General features: G+C 43.8%; 1 pseudogene; it reads left to right on the forward strand.

Annotated features, from left to right (window-relative positions):
- The first annotated feature begins 5,644 nt into the window (after nt 1–5,644).
- On the forward strand, nt 5,645–20,648 carry LOC112615196 (annotated as a pseudogene).
- Nucleotides 20,649–24,483: the final 3,835 nt, after the last annotated feature.

Consider the following 24,483-nt stretch of genomic DNA (forward strand, 5'->3'; position numbering starts at 1 on the left):
TCAGCCCGGGCGACGCCGCCCAGCCCGCTAGGCGCTGCCCGGCGTCCCGGTTGGGGGCGGTGCGGGGCACTGGGGCGGTGGCGGCTGCGGCGGCGGCGCCGCACTCCTCATAGTGTCGGGCCCCTCAGCTGCCCTCGGCTCCGCGCCACTTCACTCCGCGCCGGCGGCCGCCCGGCTCGCACTCCAAACCGGCCGTCTCGGCTCGGCGCAGCTCTGCGCCCCTCAGCGCCGCCGTGCGGGCCCCGCCGCCGCGCTCCGCTCCGCTCCCCTCGCCCCGCGCCGCTCCGCTCCGCTCCCGCCCGTCCGCCCGCTGCCCGCTCCGCGCCGCTCCCTGCCTCGCTCGCGCCTTCCTAGGCCGGCCGGCCGGTCCGCTGCCGGGCCCTTCGGGCTTCGTTCGCGCTCCGGGTGTTCGCCGGGGCCAGTCCCGGGCCGGCTCCGCTCTGGCTCCGCACCGGCTGCTCCTGGAGTTCCGGCTCGGGCGGGCCACCTGGCTCCCGGCAGCGCCACAGGCGCCGGACGCGGACACCGGGTTTTACTTAGTGCGCCTCTCGCTTCCGCCTCTCGTTCGCACCGCTGTGGCGGCAGCCGAGCGGCACGGCCCCGTGGCTCCCGCTGGCTATGCCCCCTCAGTCTGTCGCCATCTTCCGCTGTGCGGAGAACACCTTGAGAGCCCGTGTGCAAGTGTGTTTAGGGGGGAGCAGGGCGGAGAAAGAGGCACGGAGAGGAGGAGGGAGCGGGACTGGTGCCCCGACTGCGCCTGCGCCTCAGGACTCCCCCCACCCCACCCCGCCCCAGCCCCCGCCGGCCGCAGCCGGTGCTGTTTGGGGATGTTTCCAGTCCACCCCCAACTCCATTCACTTCAGCGCCTCCGTTCATCCGCCCGCTGCCCGCGTGCACACGCCACACGCTGAGTCCCAGGCCCTGGCGCTTCCCCTCCCCCACTAACCCGGGCGCCCGCCTTCCTCCCCAAGGCCGTCCCTCACTCCCCCGAGGGCTAGGGGACTTCTGAGGGTGATTCTTGGAGGCAGGGGGCAGGAGGCATCTCGTAGCTGCTTGCTGCCTCCCTGGGTCGCCTCCGCCGTCCCCGTGACTGGAAGACGCTCGAGCCGGCTGCGGATCGGACCAGTCCAGTGTCCCTAACTCCACCGTCGCCCTCACCGTCCTGCCCGAGGACAAGGCGGCCCTTGGTGCTGAAGGACAGCTCCCAGCTTAGGGGCTGAGGAGGACTGAGTTTGGAGAGCGTCCCGGAGGGGGCAAGGCAGTGGGCTGAGATAGTAGTGGTGGGGTGTCGGTGTTTGCCCTTAGGAATATTTCCAGCAGCCTCCACCCCCTACTCGCTCCCCCCACGCCAGCATCAGCCCCCGTCCTAGCTTTCTGGCTCCCCCTACAGGCTGCTGAGAATAGCTGACGGAGAGTTAGGGAAGCTGCGCCGCCCGGATGGAACCATGTGCTTGGGGCCCTCACAGAGTCACATGGCACTAGGAACTCAGACGTACAAACGTCCTGCCGCGCCACTAACCTTGTTTGGACTCCACTGGCTCTGTGGTCGGCTTGCTTTCCTCCCTCCCTTTCACTCCTAGTAACTCTCACATTGTAATTTTTTGTCAACCGTTGCCGGCAAGCGTTTGTTAATATTAAGAATAATAACAATAAAGAAAATAGCCTTAATTGAGCGTGTACTATGTGCTATGTACTGCTCTATACATTTTGCATGCATTCGTCATCCAGTCTTCACAACAGTGTTGTGAGATAGGTACTACTGTTATCTTCATTTGCATACAAAGAAGCTGAGGTTTACTGTGGTTGTTGCCTAAAGTAACCGGAGCAGCTAAGAAAGAAACTCAGTCTGACTCTAGAATTCTCTTAACACTCCAGTAAGGCCCTGGAAAGATAAAAGAGCCAAGGCATTCCTTCCTTAAAGGAAATTATAGTCTATATAAGGAAGCAAGACATGTATATTGGCTAGTGGGAGGATTCATGAACTAGAGCCTTGGATAATAACTCAACTGCTGAAATGCCGTGTGCCCTTGAGAGTCTTTTCCTTTTCTGTGTCTTGGTTTTCCCCTGAGTAACACGAAGGGATGCCAAGGGTTAAATGAAATGGGTGGGCATCGTTAGCACTACTCAGAGGTGGGCTGGGGTGGGTACATAAAAGGTTTCTGAAAGAGGGACAATTGAGGCTAGTTTCTAAAGTAGCAGGATTTGGACGGTGGTTGAGAAGGGCATTCCAAATAAAAGGAATGCAGATGAAAAGTTTCAGGGGTAAGGAGCAGCTTTGTATGTTTGTGAAACCACAAGTGTGGCAGTTTGGCTACATTGATGGTGAGAATTTGTGCGGAAGAGAGTAGCAGGAAATGAGACAAGGGACAAAACTCTCAGGCATTTGGGAGGCCTATTTCTTCATTATGTTTCAAGCACTGTGCTGGGGACTAAGTGGGATACTGAGGGGAATCAGATGGCCCTGCCCTTGAGGTGCTCACAGTTGAATTAGAGAGGCAGGCATGTTAAAGAAGAAATTGCAACCTAGTGCAACAAGGATGGTAGGTGTCCCTCCCATAGAGGGAGGGACCAGTCAACTTTGCCAGATTCCCTCAGAGATGATTTTGCACACAGCCGCTGGAGTTGAGTCATTCATTCATTGATTCGTTCCTCTGTCAAACATCTATTGAGGCTCTATTACATCTTAGATGCTGTATTAGGCATCAGCAGTATAGACATGAGTAAAATATGTGTCTTGAGCTGAAGGAGGTTAGGTGAAACCTTAAGGGATGAGTAAGGACTGGCTAGACAGGTAGCAAAGAAGGTGGTGTGTGAAGGATGTCCCAGGCAGTGGGAATGTTATGTGTAAAGGACCAGAAGTAACGCCAGGAATGGTATGTTCAGAAACCTGCAAAGTAGTTTATCATGACTAGGTGTGAAGTGGGAGCACTGCCAAAATGAGGCTGAGGATTTGGCAGGAGCCAAATCATGAAGGGCACTGGGTGCCATGCTAAGTAGTTTGGACTTTATCCCAAGGGCACTAGAAGCCATGGAAGAGGCTGAAAGGTTTTCAGCAGGAGGTGACACGATCAGACTTGTATTTTTAGAAGATGGATTTGACTGCAGCATGGAGACTGGATTGGAGGGAGTGAGACGGCAGGCGGGGAGACTAGTTGGAAGACTGGTTAGTAGTCAGATGAGAGGTGTTGAGGGCTGAACAAAGACAGCAGCAGTGGAGACAGAGAAAAGAAATACACATGGGAGGGAAATGAAAGAAGTAGAATTGAAAGAAGCTAGGAGGCAGGGCCAAAAGGAGGATGAAATCGAAGAGTTCCAGTTAGTGACACTGGCACGACTGCCCCTGCCCACCTAGGAACTGTCTTTCCTAAGCCATTCTTTGTTTAGTCCTTGGAGGGTTCAGTGTTCTGTTTAACAAAGAAAGCTAATCGCTTACAGATACCTAGTTCGGAGCTGATTGGCAGGGCCACAGTGATTGACACCCTTGAATGCCAATGAAAGAGCAGCCTGCCAGGTCTAGGCTATCAGCTCTGAGCACCTCTGGAGCTGTCTGTGAGAAATCACTCAGGCAAGACTCCCTCCCTCTCCCCAAGCACACACAGGGCGAAAAGTATCTCACAACGGTCCATTTATCACAGAAGCACAATATAACAATAACTTACCCACACAGTACCCGCTGCACACAAAGAAGAAGTGCTAGCACACCAACAGTCAGAAGAGGCTCTCATTCTCTCACTCCAGATGACCCAAGAAATTGGGATGGGGGAAGGGAAGGCATTGGCCTTAATCGTCCCCTGGAGCAGAATAGCCAAGGTGGGGAGGGGGACTGGAGTGGCTTACTGCTCCCCCAGAGCTGGTGGGCCCTGGCCAGTCCTTCTTCTCAGCTCTTTCTTTCCACCTGCTCCCGGGTTAGTGGAGGCTAAAACCAGGGGATGGAGGCGGGTCACTCCTGAGGGGGCCCAGACTGCACAAGAAGAGCAATAGAGTGCCCTCAAACCAGGCAGAGGGGAAGACAACTTGAAGGAGAGGGAGAAGGGGAAGGTTTCTTGCACTGAAATGCTGACAATTAGGAAGAAGACAAAGTGGGAGCTGTTTAAAGCGACCAATGTGGTTGCATCAGGAGCTTTCTGTTAAGCTCAGATCTTAAAAGGTCATGGGAAAAAAAAGGTGGAAAGAAGGGCATGTAATTAAGGGTGAATCTGTAAGAAGAGTGTCAGGATGGCTAAAGCGCAGCTTGAGATGATGCTTGTCAGGCTCTGCCTGGATCCTCCCTTCATAGTTGGAGTAATTTCTCTCCTATTTGCAGGCTATCCCTGTCCTAAGACAGGAAGGATTGAAGTAACCTGGGTATGCACACTGAAACTCAGCGTCAAGTTGTCCCTTCACCACTGATCTGAGTCCGATCTCAAGTTTCCATTGAGTCTCTACCTCATTCCCCACTTCTGATCCCTAACCTTCTGTCTCATGTCCTGTATCTGAGTCTCTCAGTCAGAAACCCTGCCTACCTACCTCTACCAGTGCCCTGTCAAGGCCTAGACCCAGTCATGCTCTTTCAGTCCACCATCCAGGAAGGAAGTCCTGACCCTGAGCCCTAACCCAGTGGCTGAGAGGTCTGGTGGCCCACTGACAGACTCCTCTAATCCTGACTGCCCGCTTATATTTCTACATATCTTCCCCTTCTGGATTCCTATAGTCATGTTTGTCCTCCATTTGGAACCCCAGTTTTTCTGTTATGTAGGGTTACTATGTTAATTAGGAATATTTTTTGGCTGCAAATACCAGACAACTCTACAATAGTGGCTTAAACAGACAGAGGTTTATTTGTCTCATTCAACAAAAAATTTCCTTGACAGATGGCCCAGATAGGACTGATGTGGCAGTTCAATGATGCCATCAAGACCCTGGTTTTTCATCTCCACCATCTTAAGGTAGGCTTTCATCCACTTGCTTTTTGCCTCGTGGTCACAACATGGCTGCTGCAGCTCTAAGCCTCATGTCTGCATTCTAGACAAGAAGAAGGGAAAGAGCTAGAGGGCAAGAAGGCTAAGGACAAAGGATCTTCTACATTTTTATTCCAAATGCAACATCCACTCCAGTGACATCCACCTACATCTCTGACCAGAGCCATGTCATATGGACATTCCTAGCTGCAAAGGAAGCTGGGAAATCCAGTACTTTTAGCTGGGCACACTGCTTCCCTGAACAAAATTGGGATTCTATAAGTAAGGAAGAAGAGAAAAATCATTATTAGGCAGGCAATGAGTAGCATCTGCCACGAACCCTAACCACCAATTGCTTGCCTGAACTAAATCCCTAAGACACTGGGCTTTTGTCTACTAGACTTGACTTTCTCCTAGCAACTACAGCTGGGTTTATTCCTCTAGCACAGGATAGAAGAGCCCTGCCTGGTTTAACAACAGCACATGTGAAAAAGTCCTTGATTTGACTGTAAAGTCAATGTGAGCCAACAGAGTGATGGTGCTGCCAACAGAGGTAATTAGATTTTAGGCTGCATTAATGGAAGTAGAGAACCAGAACAAGAGAAGAGATGGTTCTGCCCTTCCCTACACTTGTCATGTCCTACCTGGAGCACTGTGCTCCATTCTGGACAACCCATTTAAGCTAGGATACAATGACAAGATGCAAGATGCCCAAAGGTGAGTCACTGGGCTAGTGCACTAGCGGTCACATCATACGAGGAACATTTGAAGGCCCCAAGCTTATTTGGTCTAGAGATAAACAGATCTGGGAAAGAACCTGCATAGGGGAAGGATCAAAAGTAGTTATTCAGTTAGGGTTCAGAGCCAGGGAGATTCCAACAAGCAGGGTAGTATCAAGTGATTGAGTGAATGAGAGAGAGATTGAGTGAATTGGGAGAGAGTCAATAACAATAAAAATGAACATGCACCAGGTACTGTTCTAAGTATTTACATATTTTAAGCCACTTAACCCTCTATGACAACAATTATGTGGGGTAGAGCTACCATTGTCTCTATTTTCTAGAAACTGAGGTACAGACAGGTTAAGTCACTTGTCTGAGGTCATGCAGTTGGCAAGTGGCGAAGGCAGAATTTGAGTACATGCAGTCTGGTTCCGGAGTTCATGACTACTTGATCTCTTCTCAGAATAAACTTAGTGATTCTGGGTAATTGCCAAGATTCAAACACCAAATAACATTTTCAACTTCTTGATTGTTTGGCAGCTGTGGGTGAGCTGGGAGAGATGGGGCTGAGACATGGACTTAAACCCAGGAGATTCCTCCTAGATATTTTAATATCTTCTCAGTCAAAACCAAGAGAAGTAAATGTTCACATTTTAACCCACCTTGGGCCCTTTCACTTTTACTTTCTAATATGAGGAATCTGACCTTATCCCTAAGTTGACAGAGTGGCCTCACCCTAGGATCCATCCCACTCTAGACCACAAAGGTACCGAGATGGCTACCTCTAGGCTCACCACTACTCCAGAGCTTGGAGTGTACAGACCCTGCAGCTACTGAAACCAAATGAAGGATTTGGTTTCTGTCTCACTGGCTTCCCCACCCCTGACTGCAAGGCCCGCCATCATCCTAGGGGACTTCAGTGTACAAATTAAGATTCAGCCATCACCTGGGCTTCCTGGTTCCTAAACTGCCCCATCTCTTCCACTCTACCTCAGCCACCCACCTGCATTGTCACAAACGAGACCTGCTCCACTATAAATCACCAATGTCAGTCAAGCCTTCAGCATTGCTTCACAATCCAAGCAGGTACTAAATTTCTTTAGTACTTTTCATTCTCCAGGGTGACTATTTCAAATATTCTCCATTCTTTTCTTAAACCTCCAACCCCTGTGTCCACCCTGTCACTCTTAGCCAATAATCTTATGTCTTAGTCCATTTTGTGTTGCTCTAAAAGAATACCTGAGAGTGGCCTCCAGTGATCCTCCTGCCTAGGCCTCCCAAAATTTTGGAATTGCAGGTGTGAGCCACCATGCCTGGCCCACACCGGCCACCTTTGAGTTCCAAATGCCATGCCTTTTTGGCCACAGGGCCTTTGCACATGCTGTTTCCTTTGCCTGAAACATTCTCTTTACTCCCTACCTCTAGCCACTTTGCCTGGCTAATCCTACTTAATACTCAGATTCCAATTCCAGCATCACTTCCTCAGGGAAGGTTTCCTCGACTAGTTCTTGCAGGCTAGGTCAGGTTCCCTTGTTAGATCCCTTGTAGAACTCTTTTCCTTTCTTCATAGCACTTATCTTAGATGCATTTACACCCTTGTTAGCGTGATTCCTTGGTTAATCACTGTCTCTCCCACTACACTCCAAAATCCATCGAACAGGAACCATGTCTGTTTTTGTTCCTCCTTGTTTCTCTAGCTGCAAACAAAATGCCTAGCGTGTAGATGCTCTGTATTTAGAATTAATTAATTAATAGACATTTCAAGTGAGAAAGTGAGAACATCCCAATTCCATTAGAGGAGTATGACTTTACCTCAATTAATCTGCTAGCATGCCTGTGTTTTAATACCAAACATGACCCACAACATGTAGAAACAGAAGGTTATTCTCTCATGTGCCTCCAGAGATAATGAATTCCTCTCAATGAAGGTATCTTCAAGCAGATATCTAAGGAGAAGTTGAATGACTGCTTATGGTGATATAGCCATAAGATATCTCTAAAGCTTTTGCCATCCAAGGTTTTGTGATTCTAGGATTTGATGCATAGAGAGGGTGGCTTGAGCAAAGGGAATTCAGACACCCTCTAGGATGGAAAAGCCATGGAGAAAGGCACTTTAGGATTTTAGTCCCGTTGAGATTACCTCATTCATTTCTTTCCTTCCCACAGAAGCTTCTCTTCTAGTTCATACTTTGGAGGACCATTTTTTCCTATGTTAAAGATTGCCATAGGTAGAGGGTCTTTAATTTTCAAAGCTCTCTCAGTTTCAAGATTCACTGGAAATCTTGTTTCCAATTTTCATTTTTCCTGCTTAAATTGAAAGCTATTTCCTTATGCCTCTCATGGCAAGGATGAAAGTACAGTGGTTCAGGTATATCCAAAGAGTTTTTAATAAAGGTTATTGTTTTTGACTGAATGCAAATCCCCACACTTCACAGTACAAAGAATTGAGATACCAACTCTGATGAAATCAGACCCTTGTTGTACATGTGTGGGTAACTCTCGATATGTGGATGTTAAAGGTCTCATAGGGCTACAGTGTTGTCAGACTGTGGGGCCTGTAAAGGTCATAGCCAAACCCCTCAGTGTAAGGGGTTGGCACTCACTTGAACTGTCAGATAATAAATGGTATCAATCAACAACTGAGTCCTAAGGATCACCTGGAAAAGAAATGCATTCCTCAGAGAGGGAACCAGAGCTGAGGAGGACTCCAAGAAGACTGTAACTCAGGTTTCTGTAGTACTGGCCAGGGAGGGAACCCAGCCCTCAAACACTTGCTCCCTGAGGTTGGAGGTAAGAGGTGCCTACCCTGGAAGCACAGGTCAGGGATGGAGAAGGGAGTCAGCCTTCTGCTGCTTTGGAGCCTGAATATAGTACAGACAGAATGTGTGAGTCTCAGAGAAAACTTGGCTGTGGCTGGCTCTGAGACATGTGCTGTGAAAGCTGGACTGTTTGGGTTTCTGGCATGGCCCTCTCCTTCTCCCAGACTGCTTCAAAAAGTTCTTTGTGCAGTTGCTTCCTGCTCACTCTGCTGTTCCCAGGGAAAGCCAAAGATGGGCTTTGTGCCTCTCTCAGGCCAGAATCTTAAAAAGAGAGTGACACATCCATGGGGCATGTAGTGTGTAGTGTGTGACAGCAGGGGCAAAAAGAAAGAGACCAAGCCCTACCATGGAGTTCACTGTGGGGGTACTGGGAATGAGAGCTTCTCTCCTGCATGCCTCCTCCCTAAGATATTCGTTGCTTGAACCTTGGAGCCCCCAAGTTCTGTTTTACCAAGGAAGTGACGATGGTGAGATCAGAGGGAGACCTAGGGCCCTAAGGGGAAAGGAGAAATTCAAAGGGCCAGAGTTGGGGAAAAACTAGAGCTGCTTCCTCCATGGAGATTCTCTCTTCAGTGCTATGAGTTTCTTCTTTCAGGAGAAGCAGCTTCTTTCTTCACTGAGTACTTTTTAATGGGTGAACATGAGACCTACCTGTCAAGACAGAGGTAGATTTTCCATCTGGTAGTGGGTAGATGGGACCCCTCTAGCACTGTTCTTCAGATCCTCTCTGGAGTCTGCTTCCCAGGCAGGGCAAGGCCTTGGCCAAAAGGCTCCTGGTCCTGGATCTGGTGCAGGTTGCTTGTCAAGGCCAAAAAGCCCCTCTCTGTAGCTTCCTGTCTCATCACACTAGAGGCAACTGCCTCCTGAAAGTGGTGAAAGGTAGGGCCGGGGGTAAGGAAAGAGCTCCATCCTCCACTACTCAGTGTGAAGTCACTGTCAGACTCATCTCCTGTCATCAGTAGAGCTAAGTATAGAAGGGAGCTGAGTAGAGGTCTTGAGGCAGTAAATCTGGACTGAGCACTAGAGTCCAAGTCACCCTGGACACTGACCCATGTGTGACCTGGGACTCTGGGCCCAAGGAAAACCTGGGTTTCCCGGACTCGGGGTCTTCTCCAACAACCTGCTCCCCTACTGCCTCTGTGTTGGAGGGAGGGCAATACTCTGGCATACACCCTCCACAAAGCCAAAACACTTCGGCTTTGTGGCTGTCCTGTCTCCTGGAGGGTCTGTGGTTCTCTTCCTGTGGTTTGGGTCCTGGTCCAGTGATCTCGCAGTTGCCTCAATCAGCTCCCACCCTCTTCAGAAAGCAGCACTTTGGTATTTGAAAACAGCATAAACTTTGGAATCAGGAAGGCTTGGGTTTACAACCCAGCCTAGCACTTCTGAGCACAAAGAATCAGAGTCAGTTTTCGTATCAATTAAAAAAGGAGGGGGAAAATAGTTACTTCATAAGGTTGTTGTGTAGAAAAAATGTGATGATGACCTTAAAGTGTCTTATATATGGTCCTCAGTACATATTAGTCCTCCCTGAACTGTTCTTTGTTGGAGAGAATAAGCCCTCCCTTTTTCTTCTCTCATGGTGTCTTTCTATTCTGTTCTGCTGCCTGAGACACATTCACCAGCAGGTTATTAAGTCTGGTTATCTGCTGGGAGGAAACTCCCAGAGGGGAAGATTTCTATGTATAGCAAAGGCTTGTGGGTTGGGTGCTCCTCCTCATTCCCCAGGGTGAACATCCTCTGAAGTACAGATTCCTCATGCAGAGAAAAGAGGCCTGCATGCCCTTGCTTCAGGTATGGGTTGGGCGAAATGTGGGTGGGGGGATTACAGGGAGATGATCTCCCTCCAAAGAGTGCAGAAGAAAGAAGCCTAGCAGCTTTCAGTGGCCATCGTAGAAGGGATCAGGAGATAGAGCCCAACTTCCAACTATCTGGAGACTTTGGAAGGTGGATCCTGTGTCACTTTACATTTATTCCACTGTAACAATTCACCAAATCTAGTATGTGCAACATGTTGGTTTTGTTACTTCTGTCCTGTTTTGCCTTCATGATGGCCAGTAGAGCCCTTTACCTGAGGGTTGTCTTTAGAATTCTCTTTTTGGGAGGGCCAGGGCAGCTTTTTCTCACTCTTGACCCAGTCCAAAGGAGAGACATGACCCACCCAAAGGGATAGAGTGTTAATGGTAGCTTTAAGGATGAAAGTCTCTAGGCCTGCAGGAAGGAAGCCAGGAGACCACTCGTAGTTGGTCTGACCCTGACACATGGGTATGGAAGCGTAGGAGGAAAAACAGTGAGGCTTCTCCAGGACATTCCTCCGAGATGCTCAGCACCTTCACTGGTTGGTCTAAACTCATATCTGGGTTTGTTTATTCTGTCAGGTATGTGGTCTCCAGAGTGGATGGCATCTCAGACTCCAACATGTCGGTTAACAGGCTCCCTCTTTCTTCTCTGAAGTCTGAGCTTGCTTTTGGACTTTCCCAGTAAGGCTTTGTCTTTCTGGAGTTTTTCTGGCTTTCAGGCTCATTTGTAGAATGTAGATAGCCATTGTTTTCTGAGTTTTGTAACAAATCAAGCTAGCACTGGTTACCAACCTCACCTTCTTCCCCAAGAAATCACTGATGACTCACCCTTCTTGTGTACACAGGGGGAGGATGACACTCTTCCCTAAATCCCTGAGTTGCATTCTTACAATATCCAGATACCCCAAATTCATAGACCATAAAGGTAAGAAGGTGGCTCTTCCAGGCAATAAAGGCCAGCATGGTGGACATGGAAAAAGTCATTGCTAGGGTGATCTGGGACAGAAGCTGAGGTAGCTGTTCTGAGCAGGAGTTCTAGGCTAGGAGAGGTCAGCCAAGAATATCAAAACTGGAGAAGAATGTATCTGTGTGAGAATCAGTTAGGGAGGGAGAGATTTCTGCGCATACTCACAGTAAGGACTGAACAAAATTATATGTAAATAACTACTCTCTTCCCTTACCATGCTTTGGACTTGTCTATTATGGCATTTTGGGTCTTCAAGGCTGCCCTACTGTCCTGGAACCTTTCCTTTTCTTGGACTTCCCTGACTGCACTTTGGAGCACCCCCTCCCCACATTGGGCCAGGTCTGCGCTGGCCTGCAGGGAGGTAATGCTGGCCTGGGACTGAGCAGACTCCAGACATGACTGCCCACCGATCCAAACCTTTTAACCCAGGAGCTCCTAGTCCAGGCTCCAGGTTTTTTAATTGGCCTCTGCTGCCCCCACATGGTAACTGAGGTTATTTTTCCTCACCTGAGGTGACTTCTGATGAAAGGTTGTCAGAATCCCAAATTTCTGGCCACTTTCTCCAGCTCCTTATAGCCACCCCCACCCGCTCTGCAGTGCTTCGGGAATGTTGCTCTCTGTTGAGACAGGCAGGACGAAACTCAGTCAAATCCTGGGACTGATGAGGTTCGGGGTCATGACTGGGAGGTGGTGCTGCTCACTTCAGCTCATCTGGGGATGTGGGAAGTCATAGGAGAAGGAAGGGGTTCAAAACACTGGAAACAGGATGACTTCTCTTACAGTCTCAAAAATCATCAGTCTAAAACCCCTAAGATCCCCGAGCAACCATGTCATGAGGAGCATGACCCTTCCCAAGTTATTCCTCAAAGCTAATCCAGAAACCATGACTCAGCTTCTATTGCTCTTTGCCTGGTAGCTCTGATAGGTCAGAGGTGGCCCAGACTTTCCACCCTCTGTACCTTGCACACCTTTGGACATTAAAACATGGATGGAAAAGGAAGCAGGATTTTGATCAGATACAAAAGATGTAGGCTTCCCCCACAGAGCCCAGGGAAATGTCCCATTGCTGTCAGAGAGAGTACCACTCTACCCATGAAGCCAGAAAAATGGGGTCCAAGGCCAAGGTTGATGGCCCAGGCAGAAGTAAGAAAAGAGGTTTAGAGGATATATGCCTCTCAGACTATGAACTAGAAGAGTGAGGTTGTTACCAGCATCCCACCTACCAGCTTGAGAATCTGGTGGGAAGATGTCACCTAAAAGTAGATCTAGGCCAGGCACGATGGCTTGCGCCTGTAATCCCAGCACTTTGGGAGGCCAAGGCGGGCAGATCACGGGGTCCGCAGATCAAGACCATCCTGGCTAACACGGTGAAACCTCGTCTCTACTAAAAATACAAAAAATTAGCTGGGCGTGGTGGCGGGTGCCTGTAGTCCCAGCTACTCGGGAGGCTGAGGCAGGAGAATGGTGTGAACCCTGGGAGGTGGAGCTTGCAGTGAGCCAAGATTGTGCCACTGCTCTCCAGCCTGGGCGACAGAGCAAGACTCCATCTCAAAAAAAAAAAAAAAAAAAAAAAGTAGATCTAGTGACTTTTGTCCTGGGCCCCAAGTCCAGCCCTTAGCATGCTGGGAAACTGCTGCTCATCCTCACTTTGGGCTCCTTTCTTTGAATATCCCTTCCACAACTCCTTCCTGTATCTGAGACCACTATCTCATTCCAGAGGCAGAGCAGGACCTGTCTAGGGGCCGAGTCAGAACTCTGGGAGTCACAATGGAATTCCTGTAGGTCTTTACATGTATTATTTCATTAATCCTTATAAAAATTCATGAAAGATGAATTGTTATCATTTTTACAGATGAATAAACCAAGGAAGGCTCTGAGAAGTAAGATGATTGCCCAGGATCCCACAGCTAGTTCTTGGAGGAGTCTCTTATACATTTATCTGGCTTTAAAGTTAGGATTCTTTTTTTTTTTTTTTTTTTTTTTTTTTTTTGAGACGGAGTCTCGCTCTGTAGCCCAGGCTGGAGTGCAGTGGCCGGATCTCAGCTCACTGCAAGCGCCGCCTCCCGGGTTCACGCCATTCTCCTGCCTCAGCCTCCCGAGTAGCTGGGACTACAGGCGCCCGCCACCTCGCCCGGCTATTTTTTGTATTTCTTAGTAGAGACGGGGTTTCACCATGTTAGCCAGGATGGTCTCGATCTCCTGACCTCGTGATCCGCCCATCTCGGCCTCCCAAAGTGCTGGGATTACAGGCTTGAGCCACCGCGCCCGGCCAGGATTCTTATAGACTATTACTCTGCCACCTTTTTATTGCAGTCCCTTCTCTCTCTGATTCTTTATATCCAACCAGATGCCAAATCTATAGATTCTATTTTATAAATATCTCCTAAGTCTGCTCCCTCCTTTCTCCCTCTCTTCCCCTCCCCTCTTCCTGTCTTCTATTTCTCTTCTCTTCCTTTCTTGAGTCACTTGTCTCCTGTATCTTCTCTTAACTGAGGTAAAATTTACATACAGTGAAGTGCACATATCCTAAGTGTACAACTCAGTGAGTTTTAATAATGTGTGCTCTCTATTTCTATCACTCAAAATCAAGATGTAAAATACTTCCATCACACTTGAAAGCCCTCTCATTTTCACTTTCAGTTAGTCCTTGGCCCACACATGCAATGATGGATATGGTTTCTGATGCTGTGTATTACTTTTCCTGTTCTAGAATCTCATATAAATGAAACAACACAGTATATACTCTTTGGGGTCTACTTCTTTTGGTTTTATGACATGTTTTATATTCTACACGTTTGTTTATCACATACTTCATTCTCTTTTTTTGCTAACAGCTACATTGAGATGTGATTTACATACCACACAATTCACCCATATAAGTGTACAATTCAATGATTTCTAGTACAGTATATTCACAGAATTCTATAACCTTCACAACAATTGATTTTAGAAAGTTTTTATCATCCCAAAATGAAACTCTATACCCCTTAGTCATCAACCTCCAGCCACAACCCCTGTCTCCACGCCTAAGCAACCACCCATCAATCTAATTTTTGTCTCTATAGATTTGCCTATTATAGACATTTCATATAAATGGAATCATATAACATATGGTCTTTTGTGGTTGAGATTTCTTTCACCTAGCATAATGTTTTGAAGGTTCATCCATGTTGTAGCATGTATCAATACTTGATTCCTTTTTATGGCCGAATAATATGCCATTGTAGGGATATACCACATTTTGTTTCCACTTTTGACTAATATGCATAACGCTGCTATAAATAATCATGTACAAGTCTTTGCATGGACATATATTTTCATTTCTCTTGGATATATACCTAGGAGTGGAATTGCTGGATCATGTGGTGAGTCTGTGTTTAACTTCTTGAGGCACTGCCAAACTCTTTTCCAAGTGGCTGCACCATTTTGAGGCCCAACAGAAGCATATGAAGTTCTGATTTCTCCACATCCCCACCAACACTTGTTAATATCTGACTTTTTGATTATGGCCACCCTATGGTTGTGAAGTAATACCTCATTATGGTTTTGAATTTCTTTCCCTTTTTTATTGCTGAATAGTATTTCATTGTATGGACATACTACAATTTATTTATTCTCCTGTTGATTATGGACATTTGGGATGTTTTTAATTTAGGACTATTATGAATAAAGATGCTATAAACATTCTTGTAGAAGTCTTATTGTGGACATAAATTTTTATATTTTGGGGGTAAATATGCAAGAGTAGAATAGCTGGGTCATAGAGTAGGTGTACGTTGAACTTCACAGGAAAATTCCAAACTCCTTTTCAAATCGTTGTATCTGCTACCATGTATGAAAGATCCAGTTGTTTCACATCTTCCCTAACATGTGGTATTAGTAAACTTTTTATTTACCATTCTGGTTGTTGCTTGGTGGTTTCTTGTGGTTTTAATTTGCATTTCTTCAGACCAAAGATGTTGAACACCCTTTATCTGCTTATTGGCCATTTATGTATGTTTTTCTGTGAAGTATCTGTTCAAGTTTTTTGCCCATTAAAAAATTGGGTTGTCTGTCTTTTTGTTACTGATTTATATAACAGGGTTTCTCAATATAATACTATTGACATTTTGGGCCAGATAATTCTTCGTTGTGGGGGTCTGTCCTGTGCATTGTAGGGCTTTAAACAGCATCCCTGGCCTCTGCCTACTAGATTCTACTAGGAAAATACCCCCTCCAGTTGTGACAACCAAAAATGTCTTTAAACATTGTCAACTGTCCCCAGGGAACAAAAATCACCCCCAGTTGAGAACCACTGATTTATAAAGATTTATATATTCAGGATACAAGTCCTTTGTTAGATATCTGTTTTGTGAACATTTTCTCCTAGTTTGTGGCTAACTTTTAAATTTTCTTAATGATGTCTTTTGAGGAGCAGAAAGTTTAGATTCAGATTAAGTACAAGTTAGTAATTTTTCTTTTATGTTTAGAACTTAAAATAATATAATATTTCTTTTATGTTTACAACCTAGCACAATATCTGGGAGAAGGCTCTCGTTATGGTGGGATCCTCCTGGCTACCAGTGCCACCTGCTGCTTGGTATGAAAGGGAATCTCTTGCCCTGTGGAGAAGAACAGTGTTTCCCGGCCCAGTGCTTCTTGCAGCATGATTTCCCTGTCTGCGAGAGACTGAGAGTTCCTCCAGCTCCAGACAGGTTGTTGCAGTGGAATTTTCCCTGTTGATGCCCCTGGACCATATCTCTTGGTGGGGCAGGGGAGTCTCAGATCATGGAGACAAAGAGGTTTCCAGTTCCAGGTTGTTTGATATGATATGGTCCCCCTTGCTGGTGCTTCCAGTTGCCCATTGTCTCTCCCTGAAAGAGGGGGTTCTTGGACATGGTGAAGCAGGAGAGGCTTCCACTGTCCACATATTGTCAGAGGGAATCCCCACTGATCCCCCTTGCCAGTGCTGCCAAGTTCACCTGGGGTTGTCGTTGGGAATCCTGTTCCATCTGGGAAAGAAATGAATCTACCTGGGATACCTGTTGCTAGGTTGAGGTCAATTGCTGATAGGCCTGGGTCTACTTCTTCTGTTGGGTGGGGGATTGTTAGATACCCTGCTGCATCTTTCCTCAAGTCCTTAGGTCCCAAACTAGTTCATCATCCTCTTTTCACCTTGCATAGCTCTCTTTTGGTTGCCTCTTGCATTGTTTCTAGGATTATAGTTGCATCCAGCAGGGAGAGAATGGATGAATGAATGAATCTACACTATCATTCCTCAACTGGAAGTCTAGATAAAATGTTTTAAAGAACCAAGTAAGTTTTCCATTAATAAAAAATGTAATTATTGATGTTAAAATTTAATGGAAGGGTTAAGTAGCAAATTAGATGGAAATAAAGAGAAAATTCATTATCTGAAATGCATAGCTGAAGAAACTGCTCAGAATGCAGCAGCAGCAGAGAAAGAGATAGGAATTGTAAAGGAGAAATTTGAAGATATGGAAGACAGAATGAGAAGATATAATTGCATTTCTAGATGGAGAGAATGGAGAAAATGAGAGAGAAGCAAGATCCAAAGAATAATGGCTGATAATTTTTTGTTGTTGTTGATGAATGACATGAATCCTTAGATTCAAGAATTACAACTGCCCGGCCAATCCCAGGCAGCACAAATACAAAGAAAGCCTCACATAGACATATGGTGATAAAAAAGATAGAGAATATCTGAAAAGAAGCCAGACAAAGATGATGGATTACCTCCAAAGGAATGACTCATAAACAAAGAGAAGACTTCTCAAGACTGCTCTTCTGCCTTTGTGAAGACTTCTCAAGACTGCTCTTGTAGTCTTGAGAAGTCTTCACAAAGTCAGAAGATAAGAGAATAATACTTTCTTTCTTTATTTGAAGTTTTTCTTTCATTATACTTTATGTTCTAGGGTACATGTGCACAACGTGCAGGTTTGTTACATATGTATACATGTGCCATGTTGGTGTACTGCACCCATTAACTCGTCATTTACGTTAGGTATATCTCCGAATGCTACCCCTCTCCCCCTCCCACCACCCCACAACAGGCCCCAGTGTGTGATGCTCCCCTTCCTGTGTCCAAGTGTTCTCATTGTTCAATTCCCACCTATGAGCAAGAACATGCAGTGTTTGGTTTTCTGTTCTTGCGATAGTTTGCTGAGAATGGTGGTTTCCAGCTGCATCCATGTCCCTACAAAGGACACAAACTCATCCTTTTTTATGGCTGCATAGTATTCCCTGGTGTATATGTGCCACATTTTCTTAATCCAGTCTGTCATTGATGGACATTTGGGTTGGTTCCAAGTCTTTGCTATTGTGAATAGTGCTGCAATAAACATACGTGTGCATGTGTCTTTATAGCAGCATGATTTATAATCCTTTGGGTATATCCCCAGTAATGGGATGTCTGGGTCAAATGGTATTTCTAGTTCTAGATCCTGTGAATCATACTTTCAAAGTGCCAAAGGAAAATATGGCAAACTAGAAGATTAGTGTTTGACAAACTAATATTTAACAATAAGAGCCAAATAAAGACATTTTCAGAAATGTAAAATCAGATCCTCACTAAAGGATTTTTTAGAATAATCTCCAGAAGGAAGAATTAGATGAAAGAAAAAATAGTGGGCAAAGAAATTTGTGAAATTTAGATAAGCATAAACAACCATTACCTATATGAAACACTAAAAATAGTGACTAAGTTGGGGGAATTTATAAAAGGGTGGAACTAAATTACTTATTAAAAATAATAAGTAAGTGGGGAAGAGGTGGTAGTGATGGACATTAAAGCATTAGAAGGTCTTTGTATCACTTAGGAGGAAGCTAGAGATATTGATTAAACTTGGTTTAAGTATAAATGGTAAAATTTAAAGGTAGCTATTAAAAGAATAGAAGTAACAGACTCAATGCAATACCTATAAAAATACCAATGAGATTATTCACAAAAATAGAAAAACAATCTTAAAATTTATATGGAAAGACAGAAGACCCCCAATAGCCAAAGCAATTTCAAGCAAAAAGGAACAAAGCTGGAGGTATTACAATATCTGACTTCAAAATATACTACAAAGCTATAGTAACCAAAATAGCCCAGTACTGGCATAAAAACAGACATATAAACCAATGGAACAGAATAGAGAACCCAGAAATGAACCCATGCATTTATAGCTCATTGATTTTTGGCAAAGGCTTCAAGAACACACATTGGGGAAAGGGCAGTATCTTCAATAAATGGTGTTGGGAAAACTGGACATACACATACAGAAGTGTGAAACTAAACCTCTATCTCTCACCATATACAAAAATCAACTCTAAATGGATTAAATATTTAAATGTAGGCTCCCCAAGTTATGAAACTACTAGAAGAAAATGTAGGGGAAGCACTTAAGCCCAGACATTGGACTGGGCATGGATTTTTTAAATAAGACCTCAAAAGCACAAGCAACAAAAGCAAACATAGACAAATGGGATTACATCAAACTTAAAAGCTTCTGCACAGCAAAGGAAACAGTCAATAAAGTGAAAAAAAAAAAAAACAGTCTACAGAATGAGAGAAAGTATTTGCAAACTATGCATCTGGCAGGGAGTTACTACCCAGAATATATAAGGAACTCAGCTCAATAGCAAAAAACAAATAATGAGATTAAAAAATGGCAAAAGACTTTAATAAACATCTCTCAAAAGAAGACCTACAAATGGCCAACAGATACATGAAAAAATGCTCAACATCACTAATTATCACAGATAAATTAAAATCAAAACCATAATGAGATATCACCTCACCCTAGCTAGAATGGCTGTAGTTAAAAAGACAAAAATTAACAAATGCTGGTGAGGATGCGAAGAAAAGGGAACTCATACACTGCTGGTAGAAATGTAAATTAGTACAGCGACCATGGAAAACAGTATGAAAGTTTCTTAAAAAATTAAAAATAGAACTACAATATGATCCAGCAATCCCATTACTGAGTATACATACAAAGGAAATAGAATCAGTATGTCAAACAAAGATATCTGTACACCCATGTTTATTGCAGCACTATTCACAATAGCCAAAATATGGAATCAACCTAACTGCCCACTTGATGATGAGTGGATAAAAAAAAAATGTTACACACACACACACCCCCGACACACACACTATTCAACTATGAAACAAAATGATATCTCATCATTTGTGACAACATGGATGAACCTGGAAGACATAACATGAAATGAAAAAGAGTCAGAGACAGAAAGACAAAAACTGCATGATCTCACTCATATGTGGAATCTAAAAAAAAAAAGAATGATTTAATGGACGTAGAGAGTAGAATAGTGGTTACCTGGAGCTGGGGAGAGGAGACAGGGGTTGGGGGTGGGGGAAACTAGAAGAGGCTGGTCGATGGGCACAAAGTTATAGTTAGACAGGAAGAAAAGTTCTGTTGTTCTGTTACACAGCACGACCACTATAGCAAATAACAATGTATTGTAATTTTTAAGATAGCTAGAAATTAATAGGTACGATGTACACTATTTGGATGATGGTTACACAAAAAACACAGACTTCACCGTTAGGTAATATATCCATGTAACAAAACTGCACTTGTGCCTGCTAAATCTATAAAAATTAAAATTAAAAATTAAAAAGATAGCTAGAAGAGAAGATTTTGAATGTTGTTAATACTTATCAGAAATTATAAATATGTTTAAAGTGATGGATATGGTAATTACCAATTTGATCACTATACTATGTATATATGCATTGAAACATCACATTATAACCTATAAATATGTGCAACTATTATGTGTCAACTGTAAATTAAAATTTTTTAATTTTATTACGTTATTTGTCTATTGTAAATTTAAAAATTTTTAAAGAATAGATAAAGCATAAAACATATAAAACAGTAGAAGGAGAAATAGAAAAACAAAAACTAAAGTACTTGCAAAGAAAACAGAAAAAATGAAAAAAAGATAAAAATCAAGGTAAATATAAAGCATTAAAGTACATGATATGACTAAATGAATAGTATGTCAGAGAAAGGGCAGGACATCTGGCTTCCCAGCGGGAAACTTCATAGTGCCAGCAATGAAAGAGAGAATTAAATGTGGGTGATGTTGAGAAAGGCAAGAAGATTTTTGCTCAAAAGTGTGCCCAGTGCCACACTGTGGAAGAGGGAGTCAAGCACAAGCCTGGGCCAGACCTCCATGACCTCTTTGGATAGAAGACAGGTCAGGCTGTTGAATTCTCTTACACAGATGCCAATAAGAACAAAGGCATCACCTGGGGAGAGGATACACTGATGGAGTATTTGGAGAATCACAAGAAGTACATTCCTGGAACAAAAATGATCTTCACTGGCATCAAGAAGGCAGAAAGGGCAGACTTCTAAGCTTATCTCAAAAATGCTACTAATGAGTAATAACTGGCCACTACCGAAGGTCTTTTCTGCATCTATTGAGATAATCATGTGGTTTTTGTCATTGGTTCTGTTTATGTAACGGATTATGTTTATTGATTTGCATATGTTGAACCAGCCTTGCATCCCAGGGATGAAGCCGACTTGATCATGGTGGATAAACTTTTTGATGTGCTGCTGGATTCGGTTTGCCAGTATTTTATTGAGGATTTTCACATCGATGTTCTTCAGGGATATTGGCCTAAAATTCTCTTTTTTTGTTGTGTCTCTGCTTTTTTTTTGTTGTGTCAGGCTTTGGTATCAGGATGATGGCAAACAGACCTTCATGCTAAAAACTCTCAATAAACTAGGTCTTGATGGAATGTGTCTCAAAATAATAAGAGCTATTTATGACAAACCCACAGCCAATATCATACTGAATGGGCAAAAACTGGAAGCATTCCCTGTGAAAACCGGAACAAGACAAGGATGCCCTCTCTCACCACTCCTATTCAACATAATGTTGGAAGTTCTGGCTAGGGCAATCAGGCAAGAAAAAGAAATAAAGGATATTCAATTAAGAAAAGAGGAAGTCAAATTGTCCCTGTTTGCAGATGACATGATTGTATGTTTCAAAAGCCTCATTGTCTCAGCCCAAAATCTCCTTAAGCTGATAAGCAACTTCAGCAAAGACTCAGGATACAAAATCAATGTGCAAAAATCACAAGCATTCCTATACACCATTAAGAGACAAACAGAGAGCCAAATCATGAGTGAACTCCCATTCACAATTACTACAAAGAGAATAAAATACCTAGGAATCCAACTGACAAGGGATGTGAAGGACCTCTTCAAGCAGAATACAAACCACTGCTCAACAAAATAAAAGAGCACACAAACAAATAGAAGAACATTCCATGCTCATGGATAGGAAGAATCAATATCGGGAAAATGGCCATACTGTCCAAGGTAATTTATAGATTCAATGCTATCCCCATCAAGCTTCCACTGACTTTCTTCACAGAATTGGGAAAAACGACTTTAAAGTTCATATGGAACCAAGAAAGGGCCCACATAGCCAAGACAATAAGCCAAAAGAACAAAGCTGGAGGCATCATGCTACCTGACTTCAAACTATACTATATGGCTACATTAACCAAAACAGCATGGTACTGGTACCAAAACAGAGATACAGATCAATGGAACAGAACAGAAGCCTCAGAAATAACACCACACATCTATAACCATCTGATCTTTAACAAACCTGACAGAAACAAGCAATGGGGAAAGGATTTCCTATTTAATAAATGGTGCTGGGAAAACTGGCTAGCCATATGTAGAAAGCTGAAACTGGATCCCTTCCTTACACTGTATACAAAAATTAACTCAAGATGGATTAAAGACTTAAATGTAAGACCTAACACCATTAAAACCCTAGAAGAAAACCTAGGCAATACCATTCAGTACATAGGCATGGGCAAAGAGTTCATGACTAAAACACCAAAAGCAATGGCAACAAACGCCGAAATAGACAAATGGGATCTAATTAAACTAAAGAGCTTCTGCACAGCAAAAGAAACTATCATCAGAGTGAGCAGGCCACCTACAGAATGGGAGAAAATTTTTGCAGTCTACCCATCTGACAAAAGGCTAATATCCAGAATGTACACAGAACTTAAACAAATTTACAAGAAAAAAAATCAAACAACCCCATCAAAAAGTGGGCAAAGGATATGAACAGACACTTCTCAAAAGATGACATTTATGCAGCCAACAGACGTGTGAAAAAATGCTCATCATCACGGGTCATCAGAGAAATGCAAATCAAAACCACAATGAGATACCATCTCACACCAGTTGGAATGGTGATCATTAAAAAGTCAGGAAACAACAGGTGCTGGAGAGGATGTGGAGAAATAGGAATGCTTTTACACTGTTGGTGGGAGTGTAAACGAGTTCAACCATTGTGAAAGACAGTGTGGCGATTCCTCAAGGATCTGGAACTAGAAATACCATTTGATCCAGAGATCCCATTACTGGGTGTATACCTAAAGGATTATAAATCACGCTAGTATAAAAACACATGCACACGTATGTTTATTGTGGCACTATTTGCAATAGCAAAGGCTTGGACCCAATCCCAATGTCAACCAATGACAGACTGGATTAAGAAAATGTGGCACATATACACCATGGAATACTATGCAGCCATAAAAAAAAGGATGAGTTCATGTCCTTTTTAGGGACATGGATGAAGCTGGAAACCATCATTCTCAGCAAACTATCACAAGGGCAGAAAACCAAACACCTCATGTTCTCATTCATAAGCGGGAGTTGAACAGTGAGAACACATGGACACAGGGTGGGGAACATCACACACCAGGGCCTGTCTTTGGGTGAGGGCCTGGGGGAGGGATAGCCTTAGAGGAAATACCTAATGTAAATGACTAGTTGATGGGTGCAGCAAACCAACATGGCACATGTATACCTATGTAACAAACCTGCACGTTGTGCACATGTACCCTAGAACTTAAAGTATAATTAAAAAAAATAAAAATAATTGGCCACTACCTCATTTTTACTGACAGATCTCATGAATTTTTTTTATGTGTACCATAATTTAATAGATGTCAGACACCAGAATTCAGATCACGAATGACTGACAGAATATTTTCGTTGGGAAGTCCTGATTTAACTAACACTGGCTTGGAGTTAAATGAAGGTGATTTTTTTTTATTTTAATAGTAATTCGAATTCAGTAAATGCTATCACTGACTTCCCCTTCTGAAGGTATGATTAGATTTGAATAGTAATGTTCAACTTTTCAATCTTAAACACTAGTGGAGATTGGTTTTATATTCAAATTTATATAAATGGTTACATGAATATATTTAAATACTGGGGAATCCCTTCACTGTTTCAGAGCCAAGTGAGACTCATCTGTGTTTTGTGTTCATTAGCCTCTTAAAGCAAGGTCTGAAGATAAGGTAGCAACATTTACTTATATTTGTGGTTTTAACTATGCCAATCTAATTAGAATTCCTTGTATCTAAAAATGGCGACTTTTACTTATTGAAAGGCATTTTAATATGGTTTATGTGTAATATCAGAAAGAGAATATTTAACAGAAAATATGTCAATGATCAAAATAAATGTAATTGGATGAAATCTACCAGTTAAAATACTGGAATTGTAAGTTGAGTTTAAAAAAATCTAGTTACATGGGCCGGGCACAGTGGCTCATGCCTGTAATCCCAGCACTTTGGGAGGTCGAGGCAGGCAGATCACTTGAGGTCAGGAGTTTGAGACCAGCCTGGCCAACATAGGGAAACCACGTTTTTTCTAAAAATACAAAAATTAGCCGGGCATGGTAGCCCGCGCCTGTAATCCCAGCTACTTGGGAAGCTGAGGTGGGAGAATCACTTGCACCCGGGAGGCGGAAGTTGAAGTGAGCTAGGATCGTGTCACTGCACTTCAGGCTGGCAGGCTGGCAAAGCGAGACTCCGTCTCAAAAAAAAAAAAAAAGACACAAATCTAGTTATATGTTGTTATAAAAGACACACATGAAATATAAAGACCATATTCTTTGGTCACTATGTAACTAAGAAGTCAGTAGAAAAAGAAAACCCAACTTAAATATATAGAGAGACAGATTTGAAAACACACATCCAATTAACTCATGGGTCAAAGAACTAACTATAATGTAAATTAGAAAATATTTATGACTGAATGCTAATAAAAGTATCTCACATCAAAATCTACAGGGTGCAGCAAAGGAAGATTATACTTAGATACTTATAGCCTTAAATGCTTTTATTTGAAAATAAGAAAGAATGAGCATTTATATATTAAGTGCCCA

This window comes from Theropithecus gelada, chromosome X, assembly GCF_003255815.1.
Source record: "Theropithecus gelada isolate Dixy chromosome X, Tgel_1.0, whole genome shotgun sequence".
Classification (NCBI taxonomy): domain Eukaryota; kingdom Metazoa; phylum Chordata; class Mammalia; order Primates; family Cercopithecidae; genus Theropithecus; species Theropithecus gelada.